Here is a 20,201-nt window from a genome sequence, read left to right as displayed (position 1 = left end):
TTTTTTCTGTTTTTGCTGCTTCTTCAGCTGTTCCTCATTCCCTCTAAATAGTCCTGTAAGTCACTTCTCCTCTTTTGCATCAGTACATAATATATCGCATTGGTTTACTTTGTTTCTGGATCCTCCCATTGCTATGTCTGATTTTTTTTTTTTTTTATTGCTCTGCCAAAACTCACTGCTCCTCATCCCATTTTTGTGTTTTTTGTTACTCGTCAAAAATGTTAAGTCTTTAAAGCACAACTTTAAGCTAAGCCTAAATTAACAATGAAGAGTCTTTATTGTCATCAATTTTACAAGAACAAAATGTTCTTAAGACATCAATTCACAATGCAAATACAATAAACAGAAAATAAATAAAAAATTTGTATTGAAAAACAAAAGTTAACATCCCTCAAGAAGAAAATCACTAAGTATAAAATGTTAAACACCCGTTTCTTTCGTCCTCGGAAGAAAACATGTGTACCCTGAAATGAAAAATGTAGTATTTACATAAAGGGCAGTTGTGCTGAAATACTCTATGAAATGGACTAGGGGCTTGTTTGTCAGCTGGTTTTGCAGCAACTCCAGGGAAATATTTTTCTCTTTGCTCTTGACTTAATTTTACAGTATTTCTTTAGTTTATTTTAGATTATTAATGTTTTTTTTATTATTCGGTTTTATCTTTGTATATAAAACAAATCAGCTGCTTCTCATCCTTCTTATATCCCGACAGATAACAGAAGTATTAATCCTTAATTACTGGCTGGCACAGCATTTGTTTTTTCATCTGTTTAAGTCAAAAAGAGAAAAATTAATGTAAAGAAGACAGACCAATCAAAAACAATCATAACTCACCACTGGACAAGTGGCCAATATTTTTATAAGTAGCATTCCAGTCTTCTAATCCTGAGGAAAAAGAAAGAAAGCAGCATTGATTGCTGGACCAGCACAGCGTTCTGTCATTATTGACTGGCTCTGCTGTCAGGAAAAGAAAAGTTAAGCTATTCACAGTGGAAATGCAAAGAACAGAACAGAACAACCCAGCCTTCAAAATCTGACACTCTAAGCTCATGCACAAAGGAATTTCACATAGATCCCACTAATCAAGTTATCCGTTTTCAGATTCATACTCAGTTGCTGTTTCACAGTTCAAATAGGACATATATTGCATTATCTTTAACACTGAAGCACATGTTTTACTTGTGTGCTGCAGAAATAACTAGTTCATAAGCAGAATCCACAATGTTCAATCAGACTTTGATGGTTTCCATAGCACTCTAATACAAATAATGAAAAAAAATATTTTTTATTGGCACTGAAAGATGAATACAAACTGAGTCAGCCGTGCAACACGTGAAAGGTTTTCTATCATTTCGATTAGACCAAAACTGCACCAGAAATTGACTGAATGGGAGTTTCTTGCAGACCAGTGAGTGCAAGGTTCTGCCTCATGCAGAAAAGGTGCACTTTTCCATAAATTTCTCAATCTCATGAATGGATGAAGAAGAAATAGTGTGTCTTTTCTACCAGTGCAGATTGCTATAATGCCTTGTGAAATCAGATTGGCAGAAAGAAAAGAAGTCAGATACAATACAAATATACACATACATAAATTAAAACAATAAGAAAAATGTGTGCTTATTTGTGTTGTATCTGTGTAAAGTTAAGATAAAAACGACAAATAATGCATTTATTTATTCTTTTTTTAAATAAAACCTTTGACCAACTCTTTGATCCCCCAAAAATAACTGCAAGAGACTGTGATTCACATATTGGTATCCCTCTAAAATTCCACATAATAATTTATTTCTAAATGCATATATTTTTACCTCTAAATTGCAACTGGTTATTTACTTTAATCATTTAAGAGTAACTCTCTTCCCACCCTTATCCACATAATAGCTGGGACTTGCTAAACCAGGAGCCTCTGTCATTTTCTTCCTTCTACTGCAGCAAATTACTAGTACATTGAGTTGCAGCCAATTTTGTAGCCATGACCAATAAACTAACAAGCAATATTTTTATGGCAAAAATACGAATACAGCAGACATGGAATCTAGCTTTCAATGACCCTAAATGAGAATACCTTATTGTTGGTTCCAGATGTAAGAGGCATTAAAACCATGAGGTAGACATAAGGATGGAGCATTCTAAGCAAGATGTTCAAAACATGTTTTTCATCTCCATACTTATACGTTGCTATGCTACTACATCTTTTTTCACAACAGAAAGCTTTTCATATGAACAATTTGAGGGGGTTTACAGCATGGTTAATGGGACTTCAGATCTCTCAAGAGATGAATGCTATTCACAACCTGGAGACATTAATGCTCTTCCTAGTGTTATAGGATCAGAGGCTTTCATAGAAAAAAATAATAATCATGTTCATAAGACATTTTTATTTATTAGAATGAATTATGCAGAAAATAATGGATAATTTGTAATTGTAGACAGATTATCAAAGCAAAACAAAGCTGTATACTAAATCTTATTCCCTTAAGTTTTTGACTATATTCTAACCCTTTTTTTTTTTTTTTTTTTTTTTTACCAAAGAAGCACTCCCTACTTTGAATCTGGTCCTATTCTTTATGCTCTATCATAAATCCCTTCACCTCCCCATTAAAGACAGAAAAAAATGAGCTGCCAGTAAAATAAATTGAAATTGACAAAATTAATAATAAATAAAAAAGAAATAAAAATGGAATTCAAGACATTAGGTTTTAATATCTTTTTAGGTATATATTTATTAATAAATAAAACAAATAAACAAGCCTGATGGAGATCCTGAAGTAAAATTTTGTTGAGCAATCACTGAAATCAGGTGTTTTCTGTAATGTTTGTTCACAGTACATGAGAAAGGTACTTTAATTTGTTTGTTTTTTTTATATATATATTTGTCTAGATAAAAATTCAAAATATACATTTGATTTTACTAAATAATAATTTAGAGCATTGTTATTTTTTATCATAATTTACTGATGTAAATGTATCATTTAAGACCATATTCAAGCAGCTCAATCAAGCAGCTCGTTTCTCACGAAAGTTCAACATCTTATTTAGAAATTGAAGATCAATGGGACTGTAAGCAACCTCCCTGTACGAGAAAGAAAATTGATAAAAATGGACAAATAGAAAAAATGGATAATATGAATAATATGAATAGTAACAAAAGAGCCTAGAAAAAATTCTAAAGAGATTAAAGGGAAATTTTTAGCTCAAGGAACATTGGTGTTAGATTCCACCATACGTAGTTTATTTGAGCCAAAGTGGACTTAATGGGGAGACGACCAAGCTTGACACCATTGTAAAAAAAAAAAAAAAAAAATAGTCATAAAAAAGCCAGCCTAGAATTTGCCAAACCACATTTTGACAAGCCACACAGCTTCTGGGAGACTGTTCTATGGACAGATGAAACAAATATATAGCATTTAGCCAAGGCACATCAGCTCCGTTGTCATAAACACCCGTGTGATAAAAGCACTCCAGAATGACTAAAAGTCAAAAGTTGCTTTCTATGATCAGTACCCTGGCCTAAATCCTATTGAGGAAGATGGAAGGTGCTAGAACATGCTGTCTGGAAAAGGCAGCCTTCAAACCTGAAACAGTTTGATGATAAGGAGTGGACCAAAATCCCTGCTGATAGGAGCAGAAGTGTCACTAGAAATGCTTCCTTAATACTTAACTAAGATCAACTTGTTTATCGAATATGATAAAGTATTGCACAAGGTTGGAAAAAAAAGAACACTTCTAGTCTGTTGTTAAGGTACTTGGACTGACTTAGGTATAAAATGAGCTCATCCATTGTTAATGCAGCTCATGAATACACTCAAGGAGAAAAAGAGGCAAAGTGAGGTTGCATCAGTCTTTGTCTATATTTGAACCTTGGGCAGAAGGAGCCTTCTTGCATGCATAGATGTAGCCCATAAAACTGCTCATGGTCAAGAAAAAATAGGTTTAAAGATCTTCCTCATTAGAGAACATGTATCCATGATCTTTATCTTTTAATACTCAAATTATTATGACAATTTTGACTGGTTTTATTCTAACAAGCATGCCTTTGATGATTTTGTGATGGACCATTACCTGAGGCTGTAACAAAATAATTAAGGAGAATCTTTTCTCTCTTTGCAGTGTAAATAAATGGGAAATTATTTTTGGATCACTGATCTTGAATTAGGCACTTACATATAATAATACGTAATATCAAGCACCTTTGAAGAAGGGACTAAATTGCTGCCTCTGTTAAATCTGGCACAAATGGGTCTTATTGAGTAAAGAACGCCTGGGGTTATTCTCTACCTGAGTGTTTAAACTGAGTTCATGAATAGGCACTGGTGCACATCAGAGGGATAATCAGTGCTTTTCTCACAAAAGTCTAATTCAAACTTTGATGCAGTCAAGATATCAGGTTTTCCCACAGACTGTCTGCTTGTTCCAACAGTGGCTAAAATGTGGTGTAAAGTATCCTAATCTTTTCATGATTAAAAGCAATTTATAACTTCACAGAGCGAGCCAAGCAAAGCAAACAGTACCTAACACAGAAAAAGAAAACTTGAAAGTTATTATAAACCATCAATCAACAGAAACAAGCAATTTCTGCGTCTGTTTTTCTCCCTTTGGTTTCTCATACAAGTCTTAGACTTAGACTTAGACTTCTTTATTTGTCATTTTGTATGCACAGGGTGCATACAGAACGAAATTGCGTTACATACAGCTTATGAACGTTGCATTGATATTTCAAATGGCACGAGTTATAGAAAAATACAAAAAGTGCAGCAGTGGTCAAAGTGTGAACAGTGCAGAGGATAAGAGACAGTGTGCAAGTTGCAGTGGTTCAGTGCAAAATGGCATTTGTGCAAAAAATGCGTTATTGAAAAATACAATGAGATGAACAATTTAAAGGGCTAAAAGTTAAAAGTTCAGCAGCATTTGATGCCCGATAATGTGCAATAGGTGCAGAGTTCGGATTGTGGATCAAAGGTTCAACAGTCTGATGGCAGTGGGGAAGAAGCTGTTGCACAACCTGGTGGATCTGCAGCGGATGCTGCGGAACCTCTTTCCAGAGGGCAGCAGGGAGAACAGTCCATGGTGGGGGTGTGAGGGGTCTTTGATGATATTACGGGCTCGGGACACACAGCGCTGTGATGAAATGTCCTTAATGGAGGGAAGAGGAGCCCCAATGATTCCTTCCGCTGTCCTCACCACCCTCCTCACATTCTTCCAGTCAAAGCCAGTCAAAGCCAGCTTTATGTTTACACTTGTCTTCTCTTTACTTATACTCTTTCTCATTTTTTCTTACTTTCTCAGATAGAATTGTCTAGGGATTTTGTACTTGATCTGCCAACGTGTTATCTGCCAATGTGAAAAAGTGTTATTAAAGATCCAGGTGCTCCAGGTGAGGTTTGGCACATGAAAAGTGCATGTCTGGTGTCCATGTTCCATTAATAATGAATCAAAGCACAAAGTTTAGGGCTTTAGTCATTCACAATCTGACATATACTTTTCCACAAAAAAGTTTAATATCCTCCAGTAGAGCTTTATAGAGATATTTATGACTATTTGGGCAGTTTGCTGATCTGAATCAGAATCAGAATCAGAAATACTTCAATAATCCCAGAGGGAAATTACTGGAGCTTACCTATTTCTGTTGTAGGAAACAAACAGCCTTAAAGAGCAATTATTTATGTATGCCAGTATAGGAAGGAATCTAATGATTGTTTAAAAACAACATGAAGTCCCTCATCTTGCAATGAGAGGTTATCTGGAAATAGAGAGGTGATGATAATGGTCTACACTCTCACCAAATGACCCACAAATTCTTTGGAACACTGGGCCTCTTGCAAGAAGAACAAACAAATTTGTTCTTACATGGTTGGTTTCAATGATTTAGGAAAAAACATTGTATTTACCACTTTACTCCTGCTTCTAATCTTCTCTCAGGCAGGATCAAATTTTATGAGTGCTCCAGACTTAATGTAAGGGTCTTGAACAATCACTCAGCTGTTTCCCTAACCTTTTTTTCCCCTCCACTAAATGACTATATTTGGCACTTATAAGCAATTGTCCATTCCATTCAGCTGTATATATGGTGCTATATAGTGCAACACTTCAATTTTCACTGACGACAAATCTATTACTCATTTCACGAGCAGCTGGGATGTCAGTGTCCAGGGGACACTGATTTAATTTCTTGTTTTGTCAAAGGGAAGAAGTCAGTGAGCTCCATGTGAGATCAAGCTATTGCTGAAATAACATCTGGTACAGAAAATGGATAGAAAGTTAACAAAGATGGGACAGCTACATGTTGCTGCTTGAAATGTTTGTATCAGTTCACTTCATGACACTGCAACCTGACTATGTTATTCCACAAGTATGGAATGTTTAAGTTTAGGTCTGTCTAAATTAATCTTATTAGTTTTTCCAATAACATTTTTATTTTTATGTTTTGTATGAGACAGAACAAGGGACAACAAAGGGATGGCAGACATGCTCTAGAGATGTATAGTACACATGTGCATGTACTGTGATGTACAAACTTGTAAAGTCTCTCTTCTTCATCTTCAATTACATTTCTGTGTATGACCACCATCTGACAAGTTCTGGAAGTTGTAGCCTCATATGGAATTATTGCAGCAGTAATTATGCAGATTGGCAATTCTTGTGAATGCACACTCACTTATGCACAGGTGGAATGCATCTGGTTTACCAGGATCATTCACTGAAGTGTAGAAAGCTTTTGGAATCTGATCTGGTGCACTCGTAGGAGCCCATGGTAGGAGAAAAAATAAAAGAAATTACGACAAGAATATAGAAATGCTGTCGCATGTGGCCCAATGTTTTTATGTTCCTTTTGTGTGTTTACCTCGTCCTTCTTGAATCGTCAGTCGGCCTCAGATAAAAGGCTGCTCATACGGAGCCTGGTTTTCCCTGAGTTTTCTTCCTGTTAAAATGCAGTTCAATTGGAAACACTCACACAAAGAGAAAAGACAATTAGGAGAAATGTATTGATACAATTTGTCTTTAGCGCTCAGACCTAGGCAAGAACATGGCACTTAATTTTGATAGATATGCATGAACAGGAGCAAAGAATAGGGTGGTTTCCTCCCAGGCCTGAAACTGGTGGTGGATTGGAGATAGATGAAGTTGGTCAGTCTGTAGACTGCTGGTTAGCGAGACGGCATGCTGAGCTTTATGGGGAGATCCATTGGACTGCGTGAGCTGATACTAGAGCTTCACTCAGGGACTTGGAAGATTTAAGTCCAGTTGGATAACACAGGTTGAGAGAACCTGTCCATGATGAGCAAGCATGAAGCTACAGTGGACAGGAAAAACTCCCTGTTGGGAAGAAGCCTCTGGCAGAACCAGGCTTAACATGGTGGTTTTCTGCTGAATCAGTTGAAATGAGACAGGAAACGCAGTAAGAGTAAGAGAGGAATGACACTCTGATGAAGCTTTAGCTACGATGGTGGAGGAGGGGCTGGAGGAGGGTTGAAACATCTGAATGAAGTCACACAGCGTATTCGCATCCTGCGCACAGAAGCACACAAGTGGATCGGAGGCCTTTTAAGATGAACTTTGGATGCCGATTGGCTTTCGTGGAGGTGTGGTTCAAAGCTGATTGGCTGTGTCGCATGTGGATGTAGGAGAGCGATTAGTTTCTTCAGTTGAACTTCCATCTAGGCTCAGTTTATTCCTGTCCACTGTTGCCCAATGCATGGTTAGTGTCAGAGATTGCTGCAAAGTCCTGAAATCACTAACTAGATGTTCAGTGGAGAAAGTGGCTGAGAGGGGGGTGCTGTCCTTTAGTGAAAGACTTTTACACCCTGTTTGTAAAAAGGAGCGCTACCACAGGTCAATCATCCCTGCTGTCACCAGACTATACAATGCAACACTAAAACGGCAATAACTTGTGCAATGTATAATGTACAATACTATTTACTACCCTGTGCTATAGTTATATAGATGAATACCCATCTATATCCATCTATATATATATATATATATATATATATATATATATATATATATATATATATATATATATATATATATATATATATATATATATATATATATATATATATATATATATATATATCTGTAGGATGATAAAGAACTTTGAAATGATGTGTTGTAATTTGGTGCTATGCAGGTAAAATAAGCCGAAGTCAATTGAATGTGGTGGTAGGTAATGAGGCAGCAATGCACAGGTTTCATTTCTTATCAACAATACACACAAGTTAGTCAGCTGACAGGAAGAGTAGGCATAATGCTGACTTTAGGACACTTGTAATGTTATTCCTTCACAGCACTCTAGACTCAATCCTCAAATGGTGTAGAAATAGCAGTTATGTGATTAGTACTCATATTTCATTTTTTGTCTGTTGATGGAAACACACAAGACAATCTTATATTTATACTAGGCACCTGAGCCCAGTTCGGTCTTAGGGTCTACAACTCATGCAAAATGGCAAAAAAAACAGTTTTTCTTTCAAGACATCTTGTATTTTGTCATGGTGGCTATGAAACCTTTTTTTCTGTTTCCATTTGTCTGAGAATAATTTAGTGGTTTAACTTCAACTGCAGATTTCAAATTTACCCAACACTTCATTTTTGAATATTTAGATGGCCTCCACAGATGGGTTTGTTTGAACGTGTCCACAGTACTAAAGGACTTTGTGTATCTTTCCCAGCTGCCACAGGCTCAAGTCCAGACTCATTATTTGACTTCAAACTTCAAATCCTTTCCAACCATGGCTCCAATAATTTAGATACTCTTAATTTTGTTTTTAGCCTGTTTTGAATGTAGGGGGTCATCTCAGAAAGAAATCATTGTACTTTACAGATCAGTGTTTTAAGCCAGCAGTTATTTGAATGTAATCAGCTCACTGACAATGTAAGCAGGTTTGTACTGCTTTTCTGGAGAAACTGAATGGCAGGGGTCACTAAAACAGTGAACCACGGGCACCAAGGTGTCCTCAAGGACCACATGGGGTTATGTATGAAGTTTAGGTAAACGCTGATCCTTCTAGTTCATAGCTCAGGTTTGGTCAGTATTGGTAGCCCTTATGACCGCTGCTATATGGCCTTCAAATTTCCCAAACAACAATGTATAATGGGAAATTCTTAAATTATCTAACTTTAAAGTATAATAATTGTTTTATTAAAATAAAAAATATCCTGTTAAAACGGATCAGTACTAGTCCAGTTCAGGTACCAAAAAATAAACCATAGTAATGGATTTAGCCATTCCTATGAAAATCAGTTTTAAAGTTCCTAGTCTAAATGTTTCTCCACTTAGGACCATTTTTAAATGTTAAATTAGCCCCTTTTGTAAATTATAAATGTGGTTTTCATTACACTACACTTTCAGTTCAGTGGGTGGCGGTAATAAGAACAGACAACAGGTTTTCCCTTTACCTCCAGTGCCGACTAGATATAAGTAAATTAGGAAAACCAGGTAAATCTCATAAATGTACAGTAAAAACAGAAAATAGTTTTCTTGATCAACTTGTTGTTTATTAAAGTCAGTCCAGCTGTACAAGGAATTCAGATGTTAACTTCATGGTTAAAAGCATCAAGTACCTTTAGACACTGGATTCAAAGATGGAAGGATCTACACAAGCCAACTGATCTTTCCTCTCGCAGCACGTCAGCATAGATCTGTAAAAAAAAAAAAAAAAAACGTGTATTTGTACATTCATATAAATGGTTAAACCGCACTTCATCAGGTTTACATGGAAAACCAATCAGAGGAGAATGTACGTATTTTGTTTCTAGGCCTATATTTCTTGTTTCTACCTGAATTATTGGCACAAACATAGAAAAATCTTATATCTGTTTTTTGTTAAATGCTTCTGCTTAAGACAAATAGAAGCCATGACAGCCTGCAACTGTAACTAATGAAAGAGTTAATTAGTGCTAATGAATTATTTATGTAAATTATGCAATTTGTCATGCTGCATGCCTATGTGTCTAAGCAGATCCTAAAACATGCAGAAAGTCTATAACCAAAAGAATTCACATAGAGAAAAATGCCATACTAAACACATTCCAAACTAATCAATATCCTGAAAATTATCAAAAGAAAGCATTGCCATTATTTCTATAATAAGAATTTGTCACATCTTAATTTTTGTATGACAGCTGAAGCTCAAATATGCAACAATAACATGATTCAGCAGATCATTTTACCCCAGTAAAGTGTTTTTATTGGATCGTTAGCATTATCAATGTCAGGCCTGATGACTCTCATCTGTCAGCAGAAACCAGAGAGCTGTTTAAAAACCAGCTGTTCCCCGCCTAGTAAAAAAAATAAATAAACATGCATCCCATTAATTCCAATTACAAAATCAAATAAAGAAAGGCACATAAAATAAGGGAAACTTTATGGAGGATTTTGATTCATCAGAATCAAGCACAATGAGGCGGTAAATCAGTGATCATCATTTTACATTGCAGTCTTTTAAATCTTTCTTAAAACATGCTTATTGCTTATATGTTAGCTAAATAGCATAGAAACAAAGTTGTGTTGTTTGGATGATCCTATTTATCATTGTGACCTTCTCCAGACTAGGAAAAGAAGAAAAAAAGATTGAGACTGAGAAAGTTTTATGCCATTAGGCTTTTTGCTGTTGCATTACATTTAATTGGGCATGGCTATGGGAGACATTGATATAACCTGTAAACAATAAACAAGCTGTAGAGCCACATCCTGTATTGGTACTTTGCAGATACTAATTTTTTTCCTCCCTTAGTAAGTGTCAGGGTTTTCTCCAGAGGCAACTTCTGTATGGCAAACATATTTTTTAAACTTACATTTGATCCAGAATCTGTCATATATAGATCTTAATTTACACATGATAAAATAAATAAATAAATAAACTGATAATAAAAGTATAGTGGAGAATGTTCTTTTTCCAGGTGGATCATAAAAATAAGTGGTCCACCTAATTGTCAATCATTTTGGTGATATGTTTACGTACGGCCGTCCCCATTTTCACTTACCGTTGGTGAGTCTGACATAGTGGAAAAATTGCAAATCTTCACGTTAGGTTTTATGACCGCTGCAAACAGAAACAACAGAGCGTGCACGAGGAGAAATGGGCTTGTGCATGCTCTTGCAGGTGTTTATGAAGTGTTCCCTATCGAGAGCAGGTACAGGGTTGTGCTTTTTTTTTAGTTGGAGAGGGCGGATCCTTTTAAAAATTTACAAAAATCCTCCATTATACCTTGAAGTCTAAATAGCACTAGGACGTACACTAGTTACACTGGTAACTAATGTAATCAAATACTCTTTGTCCAAATATTACTGTTATTTGTTTATGAGGCCAAAACATACCACAAATTACATTAAAATAAAGGCAAACCATACTATGTCATGTAAATACTACAAAAAAAAAAACACTGTAGAGGCTTCTAGCAGCATAAAGTATATGCTGCTAGAAGCAGCAAAATAACAAAATAAAATAACTGGAAGTAATTTCATCACAGTTTCTTGCATGCCCATATTTTTTTTCCCCTGCAGCACACAACACTGGCTCTCTCTGTGGTGCCGCTGTGAAGAGGGTTGTGCTTCAACCTTGAACTACCTGGGAATCCTCCCCACTGCGCCTCATCTGTTGTCTCTCTCACTACAAACAATCCTTTCAGCTCGAGAAGCACACTGAGCACCGTCCCTCTACACAAACACTCCTCTGAGACATTAACCACGGTCGCCGGCTGCTCACTCAATCTGGTTGATGTAGAGAGTTTTGAGAGACACTCTGCTGCTTGAGTGTGAACTCCCATCTATTGGCACCACCCTCCCTATTTTCTCTGTCATTCAGCACTGCTGCCTCCTACTGCTTCACATCTTACAGATACCTTTCACTAGTCTTTCAGGAGAAACGATTTGTCTTTTCTCTGATTTGCTTTTCTCAGTCTAAAACTGTCAAGTGAGTCGCAGCTTGTGAGCTGTGTGCTTTTTAAAAAAAGGATTTTTTTTTATTCCTCAGATGAAATCTAAAGACTCTCTGCCTATTTATATAAAATCCACTTTCTCCCTCTCAGACGATCTCTGGTACATCTCATTTGTCTAAATTTGGTTGCAAAGCACTGGATGTTTTATGGCAACTAAATGAAACTGTGTCTGTGAAGAAGCCAATTGACCAAGTTGCTCCTTTGCCAAATTTATCCCTCAATTTTGTTTCTAAGCACTGCCAGTTTGTCAATACTCTGTTTTTATACCTTAGCAGTAACTACAATTTTAATTTTAATTTGAATTATGATTGACTCTAATTAAATGTTGTATTTGTTGCCTTGCAGCGAGAAGTTTCTGGGTTCGATTCTGCATGAAGTTTGCATGTACTCCCCGTGCATGTGCAGGTTCTCTCCGGGTACTCGGGCTTCCTCCCAAAGTCTGACTGTTAAATTAATTGGCTTCTCTAAATTGTCCTTAGGTGTAAGTGTGTGCATGCATGGTTGTGTTTCTTTGGGTGGTTCTGTGTTTCCCTGCGACAGACTGGCACCCTGTCCAGGTTGTAACCTGCCTCTCGCCCGTAGACAGCTGGAGATAGGCACGGCCCCACTGTGAGCCTGACAGAATAAGCAGTAGAAGATGGATGGATGGATGGATGGATGGATGGATGGATGGATGGATGGATGGATGGATGGATGGATGGATGGATGGATGGATGGATGGATGGATGGATGGATGGATGGATGGATGGATGGATGGATGGATGGAACAAAAAAAAAAAGATAAATAAAAAAACATCACGCAGCAGACAGCTCAATTTCACACCCTACTGTTTCCTGGTTGGAAACTAAGCACAATTACAAAAGAAAAATGAAAGGAAGGAAATTAACTCTACCTTTACATAAGATAGTTTAGCAACATGTCTGTAAAAAAAAAAAGACTTTCTACACAAATGAATGAGCAAACAATCTTCATCAGCTAGATTTTGTTCTGCCAGCTCAATTTTTTTTTGCATATCAATAGGCAAGATCCAAGACAATGGGAGTTCTAGATAGGGATCCACAGGGGCCTGCGCCTCTGTAGAACTGGTCCTGGCACCTGTTTCAGCAGCTGTGGAGAAGACATGCTGCAAAAAGTAACTCACACTAAAAGCTGCAACTAGGCTGGCAAAGCTACGGCTTTGGCTGCAAAAACAGCCTTTGAATTAACAATTTTTATCCACGAAACACATTATCCATTATCATAAATATTCCTTTCCATCCTCCAATAGCCAATAGAGAGCGTTCTGTCCAGCTGTCTCACTGTGTGGTGTGGGGGCGGCAGCGTCGCAGACTGGAAGAAGCTGAGGAGAGTAGTGAGAACATCAGATAAGATAATCGGGGCTCCTCTTCCCTCCATAAGACATTTCATTTAAGCGCTGCATGTCCCAAGCCCGTAACATCATCAGTTATCCCTAACACCCCCAACATGGACTGTTCTCCCTGCTTCCCTCTGAGAAAAGGCTTTGCAGCATTCAATGCAGGTCCAGCAGATTCCAAAACAGCTTCTTCCCCACCGCCATCAGACTGCTAAAAACTGAAAAAAAAGATGAATGTTGAAAAAAAAAAACTATAAACCATGTCACAGTCTCTGCATCAAACAGCATGTTTCTTTCTTTTCCCAATGTTTACATTTGATCACTGCTGCACTTTAAACAATGGAAATGTAATGAGAGCTATATGAAACAAAAATTGTTTACACTCTGTATATACAAAATGATGATAAAGTTTGTCTAAGTCATTTTCTCTGTCAGTGATGAAGATGGCGAAGAGAAATCCTCCGTCTGATACTCATTCCCTGATCCACCAGCCACCACCTCTGTAAGGTGAGTTTTTCTGAATATGAGATATGAGTAGCAGTAATCCTCTGGAAAGTGTTATATGTCTTTTAAACAACAAACTTGCCCTGTTTTTGTTTTTCCTTTGTTTGTTTTTTTTTATATTCTTTGTTTCCATGCCCCATGAAAAAAGTCTGGCCCCACCCACACCTTTCCCTCTTAGTAAATCTGGTCTGAATCTGCAACTAACTGCAGGAAAAACATTTGTGACTCAGTGGAATGAAATTATTCCTAAAAGACAATTAAATGAGAGTCATCCATCCTCATATACACACCACATTCAACAAAATTAAATATCTAGATAATATAGGTGACACATTTTTTGATCAGCATTTAACAACTAAAGATAAATCCCCATGGTGGTGGGTAAAACAAGCCAAAGCCTCTGTCCAAATAGCAGTAACTGAACTGAACCGCCTAGCTGCTGAAAGTATCTGCTATACAGGGATGCTTGGTTTATATTTTGATGGATTTCTCTTCTTTCAAAAAGGAAAACAAAAGGACAATGAGACTAAAGTAAAGATGTTGGGCCATATTGTATGTATATACAGCACATAGGCACAATTAAGCAGGAGTGGTGTTTTGGCATTGATTTGGGCAGTTGGCAGTATGTTTGTCAAAAACGTCTGTATACATCAAGGTATTGTAGAGTCGAATGGGAGACACTATATCCAACAGATCAGTAACATGATCTTAAACATAACAGCAAATTTACAATAGAATGGCCAAAAAAAGAGAACATAATCAAGGTGTAGCATAAAATGTGTTCCACAATGATGTGACTTATAAAACTATAGAGAAAAGATATACTTTAAATTATTTATTCTAATTGTGTGGGTTTTTTTTTTTTTTTACTTCATCTTTCCCATAACTGTAACGATAGTAATAAAAACTTTCTTGAGCTTTCAGAGGGCACAATTGGTTGGGATCTCTGTGCTGATCACTAGAAGTATTTACTGTACAAACCATTTAGAAACGATATTTACAGCTGTGTTTGGAAATGTATGTTTGTTTTGTTTGATCGCTCATTCTAATTCTCCTTGAAAACAAAACAAAATAAACCCTTAATCTTTCATATGGTATTGATTATTCTAGTCTGAGGAGAGAGTCCTACCTATAAGCTACTAGATGGTTTCATTTTGCCCATTTTATATCACCAAACCATTACCTGACAAAGCAACTTCTTTTCTACTTTCTGCAAACAAACAAAATAATTCTGCACTTAAAAACAACCAAATTAAATCTAAAAACAATTATTGGGCATTTTGAAGAAATTGTTCTTGTGAGGAAATTACCGAAATTATTCTTGCGCAAAGAGTAGTATTCCTCAGAAGCATGTTAATTGGTTAATTTGCATAAACGGAGTAGAAAAACATTAAGTGAGAGAAGATATCATCGTGAAATTAAAGTTATGACTTTGTGAAACATATCTTTTAATCATTCTGTAAATGGGAGCTTTGGCTCAAGCATATCATTTAATTATTTCATGGCTCCATTTACAGATAAAAGTAATTCTATAACTAGTATCTTTGAGGCAAATGAATGAAAGAGTAGACCCCTAATGTAAATTCTGTTTCTTGTAAATGTTTCTCCTCTTGTCACCATTTCAGCATTTATTAAAAGACTCAAATTTGTAGAAAAATCTAATTAAAATTGTTGTGAACAACTTGATAAGTAGTTATCTGCAATATTAGATGAGACGGTAACTGATCTCTATGGAATATTAAGAAACAGAGGAGGTATTTGTAATAAAACATGTAAATGTTATATGATTAAAAAGCCTTTGAGCAACATTCTTACCCTCAACTAACCTGACTGAGGAGCAGATTTTAAATTTGTTAGCATACATTTCTCAACAAAAAAACTGCAAGGACAAAATCTTGTTTTAATTAAATATTCCAAGCTTAGAGGGAAGGAGATTTTTCTTTTCCTGACATTGAACTTATCTGTGTTCATTCTGACCACATGTAGCTTTAACAATGGAGGGTTCTTTTTCCAAGGGATCAGAATGGTAAGTTTTCTGTTTGATGCCTTTCATAAAGAGCAATTCTGTAATTAACTGCAGACAGACCATGCAAATGAAATATACATAAAAGTGACCTTAAGCATATATATATATATATATATATATATATATATTATCATTGTTTTATTTCTACAACAGTCTGTTTACATGATTAAAGGGATCAGGAAAAGTATTGTATGGATTCCTGAAACTTCCTAAAAGAGCATATTTAATACATTGTGTAACTAATTATAGCCACTAGCTGCTTCTCCAAAACAGTCAACGATTTTGCACACAGAGCTTTAAAGTGCAAATAGGTATAAAGCTTGAAAATAATGTTTATCGGGCACTATAAAAAATATATACCGTATATAATTTGCAACAACAAAAAAAAGCAAAACTGCATAATCCTGATATCTCTGTTCCATGTAAACCCTGCAAGTGCATTCATTAAAAGACTAAGAAAGTAAACAATGTGTATATAAGAGGCAGCCAGCTGTCAGTCAATTAGGGGCTTCTTTATATTAAAGAATATTAAACACATAATGAGCAAATCACAGGAAAGTTTAGCCTTGGACTTCAACAAACACTTTTTTATGAACGCTGTCATTAAATCAGGGGCTGTGCTCATGCTGCATACATTACCTGTATAAACGAAATCTTGCCCAATTCAAACCAAAGTCTATTGATCTCTTAGGCCATAAATCTAAAGAAAAACATGTTTTACCCATAGACGGCCATCCAACCTGGCAACAATGCACGTAGGATGGCAAATGTTAGCCATTAGATGCAAAACCCCATCATGCACCGCAACATAGTTTTGCAAAATATTCAAACATAAATTACCCAAATATAAGAGGAACATCGTAGTATGGTTTAAAGAAAGCATTTTAGTTTTATTATAATTTAGTTTGTTGCAAGGATTTTACACTTTGAAGAAATAGAAAATTACACCATATGCCAACCGTCACAAGGATGTCCATGACAAGGAAGGGCTATATATATACTGCATGCCACATTTGTCAATTAAAATTGTATAACTGCTTGAGCTCCTTGAGTTATTTACTGTCACAGGTAGGTGCTTTGGCCGGAGTGTAAGTGTTGGGACTGGGCTTGCACGCTGAAATTAGGACTGGCCCACAGTATCACAGATTACCATTCTGAGCCTGCACCAAGGGGTGTGTTTCCTTCTAACTCTTTATGTTTATATACATAAATGACTGAACCCCAGTGGACCTGTCTGTGAAACTTCTGAATTTTGCAGACAGCACCACTTCTGTTGATCAGACCCAAGAAATGATGGGTTTTCATAAATGCAGGAGATTTAACCACTGTTTCACCCGTGCGTTCATAACCACCATGAGCTTAACCAGCTCAAGATAAGCAGAGAAGCCAATAGGCCTCCAGGGAACATCCTTAGAACTCCTTCCCTTCACTTTCACAAAAACCCTGTGTCTTCTGTGGATCACTTCCAGTTTGAAGGAGTCATCCTTCCTTTGAGGCTGAGCTCATCGTCACATGCAAAGAGAGTTTGGGAGAGGGCCCAAAAGAGACTGTTCTTACTGTGGAAACTCAAGACTTAGTTACAGCCTTCCACAGAAGCTGCTGATCATCTTCCACACTGCCATCATTAAGGCTGTCTAAGTTCATTCATCACTGTGCGATTTAGCTATTCCACAAAAAACCAGCCTCCTCAGAGACAGGCTGTCAATCTGAAACACACCTAACAGTCAGATAGCACAGAGGAATTTCATCCATATTCACACTAATTTAACCATGTCTTTTCAATTTGTTGAAACCCGCTCTATGTATACACATTTACACAGAAAATGGTTTATACTGTCTTATAAATATTTAAATTGTCATCGTATAGAGCAGGGTGAACAGATGTCATATTCCTTGTTTGTTTGCACAAGATTTGATGAAAAAAAAATTTAAAGGGTATTCTGATTTGTCCATTTTTTTTCCTTTCATACAACGGCTCTATTTCTACTATAGTGCAATGGCACCTCCTGGTGGTTGGTGGCTCCTGGTAGGAGCTCCTTAATATGCACCTGGTGTCAAATAGGGTTTTACAGGGGCACATAAGCGTCGTTAGACCTATTTAAGGGTGGCTTCAGTCACCCTTTCTTTGGCATTAGCCACCCTATAATTATTTTGCGATTTTAAAAAAAATATTTTTTTTTCTATATTTATTTTTTCCTCATATTTTCCCAAAACAAATGCAGTAAAGCACCATAAAGAAGACAAGTTAATCTGAACAATCATAGGCGTAACTTCCTTAAGGACTGGTGTGGACATGTCCCCACCAATATTTTGTACACATATTTTGCTTTCGGTGCTGTGTATATCTGATTAAAACCCCATTCATGCCGCTCCTCAGAAAGAAAATAAAAAAAAAACTTCTCCCCGCTGCTCACCGTCCACAAACCCCGACAAAAACTCAGAAAAAAGAATCTGTTGCCTCTCGCTTTCTCCCCATCACCCCCCTCCAACCTCACCCCATAACATTTGATATCCGCGGGTGACGGGTCGGGTTCGGTAGTCATTCTAACGGGTTCGGGCGGGTGCGGGTTGGTAAAACTCGATCCATGCAGGTCTCTAAGCTACACTACATTCAGTATCGTTGCCATAGAAACAGACAACAGCGCCAATATATCAGAATTATACTAAAACACACGCAAATAATTTCCCACATAAAAAACAGGACTTTCAGTCCATTACAGTTTTCCGTTTTTAGAGGGTTGTTTATTTTGCGTTTATTAAGTGATGGCTGTGGTATATTAGCTTTCACTGCTATAAGCTTTCGCAGCAGTGATTGATTTAAACACCTGCTCTACTGATGGTCTATCGGAGTTGGTGTTTAGGTTGAACATAAAGAACACCTTTTATTTGAAGCTTCTTGTAGCTACTGTTTTAATCCCGGCTTTACTTAAAACTTTTTCCTGACTTTGATAGTGTTGCCATTCAGTAGCAAGCACTGCGCCCCTTTTTTCTTTTATATGTACACGTACATTTAAGATTTAGCGTGTTATGATGACAACTCATGAGCAAGCTGCTTTTTGCAATCTAGCAGGAAGGTAAGGATAGGATCTTGCAGGTGTGACGTCACTCTGCAGGGGGTCCAAAGATAAAAGATTTAAACAATTTTGGCATTGGAATTTCAGATTTAAGGGAGTTAGAAAGTTCACTTAGTAAAAGTGCAAATAATAAATCTGATTACCGATTACTTTTAAGCTGGTTGAACATACTGCGACAGACTGGTGACCTGTCCAGGGTGATCCCACCTCTCACCCAGAACGTGGCTAGAGATATGCACCAGCACCTCCTGATCCCACTGAGGGATAAGGTTAAAGAAAATGGATGGTTGAACATAGTCCGCTCTCCCAGATTCTATCAAATCAGTATTGATACCCTCAGGGGCGGATTTAGGAAATTTGGGGCCCTAGGCAAAGACAGGCAGGGGGCCCCCTGAGAAGAAAACCCATAAAACAGACCCATTCTACAGATAGAGAAATGTTAATAGAATAGACATCCATTATTTGTTCTAGGTTTTGTCCCTCTCTTCTTGTCCCTTTTTCCTCTCTATTTATCAGCGTTCTGATGGCATTTTAGCCAAAGGATTTTTATCAAAAACATAATTAATGTGCACAAATAAGGATTAGTTGTATTAACCATACATGGAAACAGAGTTTTATGGGGCCCCCAGAACTTGGGGCCCTGGGCAACTGCCTAGTATTGCCTAATGGTAAATCCCCCCCTGGATACCCTGCTGGTGGATGTTCTTGACAGAAAGACGGAGTTGCTTAATCATATTCTGCTTAAGGTCCCATGAGATCTTGTCCGAGTCCTGGTTTAAAAGTAAATTAATTTTAAAAAGTGACCCAAAATTGACTGTCAATAAATGTTCTACAAAATTGATATATTTATTTGATTTCTTTGATTTGTACTGTCTGTTTAGATTTATGTGATATTTTTTGCACAAAATATATAAGTGAATATTGTAACAGTTATGTTTTCAACTGTAAGCATTAAATTGATAAATGTTATTCGCATTTTTTTGGCTTTATCCTTTCCAACAACAAAAAAAGGCGTCGCGCAGGTAGCTCCCTTTCCTTATGAGCCGTCCCCACCAACTTTCAACACAAAGTTACACCCTTGTCTTAGACAACGCCTTAGCAGGTGCACTGAAAAAATTCGGCGCGCGCATAGCGCGCGCATTATCTTCTAGGGGCTGAGCCACCCTTGTCTCTTAAACCTAGAGACGCCCCCCATAATTAAAATAAAACAAACACAATAAAAATGTATATTTAGAGAGCCAGGAAGGTATACTTGCAGACTCCTGATCTAGATGAAAGCTTTAGATGTCTCTTAAAATGCTG

General features: G+C 36.9%; 1 long non-coding RNA gene across 4 annotated transcripts; it reads right to left on the bottom strand.

The window, feature by feature from the left end:
* Positions 1–327: 327 nt before the first annotated feature.
* LOC119796785 lies at positions 328–7,155 on the bottom strand. 4 transcript variants are annotated; one of them, XR_005282518.1, is made up of 4 exons: positions 7,013–7,154; positions 6,842–6,919; positions 6,656–6,735; positions 328–885 (listed from the first exon to the last, which is right to left on the bottom strand). It is a non-coding gene; the product is annotated as an uncharacterized LOC119796785 (long non-coding RNA). The 4 variants fall into 4 exon arrangements; XR_005282519.1 differs by having other exon boundaries at positions 6,656–6,727; XR_005282516.1 differs by having other exon boundaries at positions 6,842–7,155.
* Positions 7,156–20,201: the final 13,046 nt, after the last annotated feature.

The sequence above is a fragment of the Cyprinodon tularosa genome, unplaced genomic scaffold (assembly GCF_016077235.1).
Source record: "Cyprinodon tularosa strain WSP-4 unplaced genomic scaffold, ASM1607723v1 ctg56, whole genome shotgun sequence".
NCBI classification, from domain to species: Eukaryota; Metazoa; Chordata; class Actinopteri; order Cyprinodontiformes; family Cyprinodontidae; genus Cyprinodon; species Cyprinodon tularosa.
The sequence above is the reverse complement of the archived record's forward strand: the minus strand, read 5'-3'. Positions and strand labels throughout refer to the sequence as shown.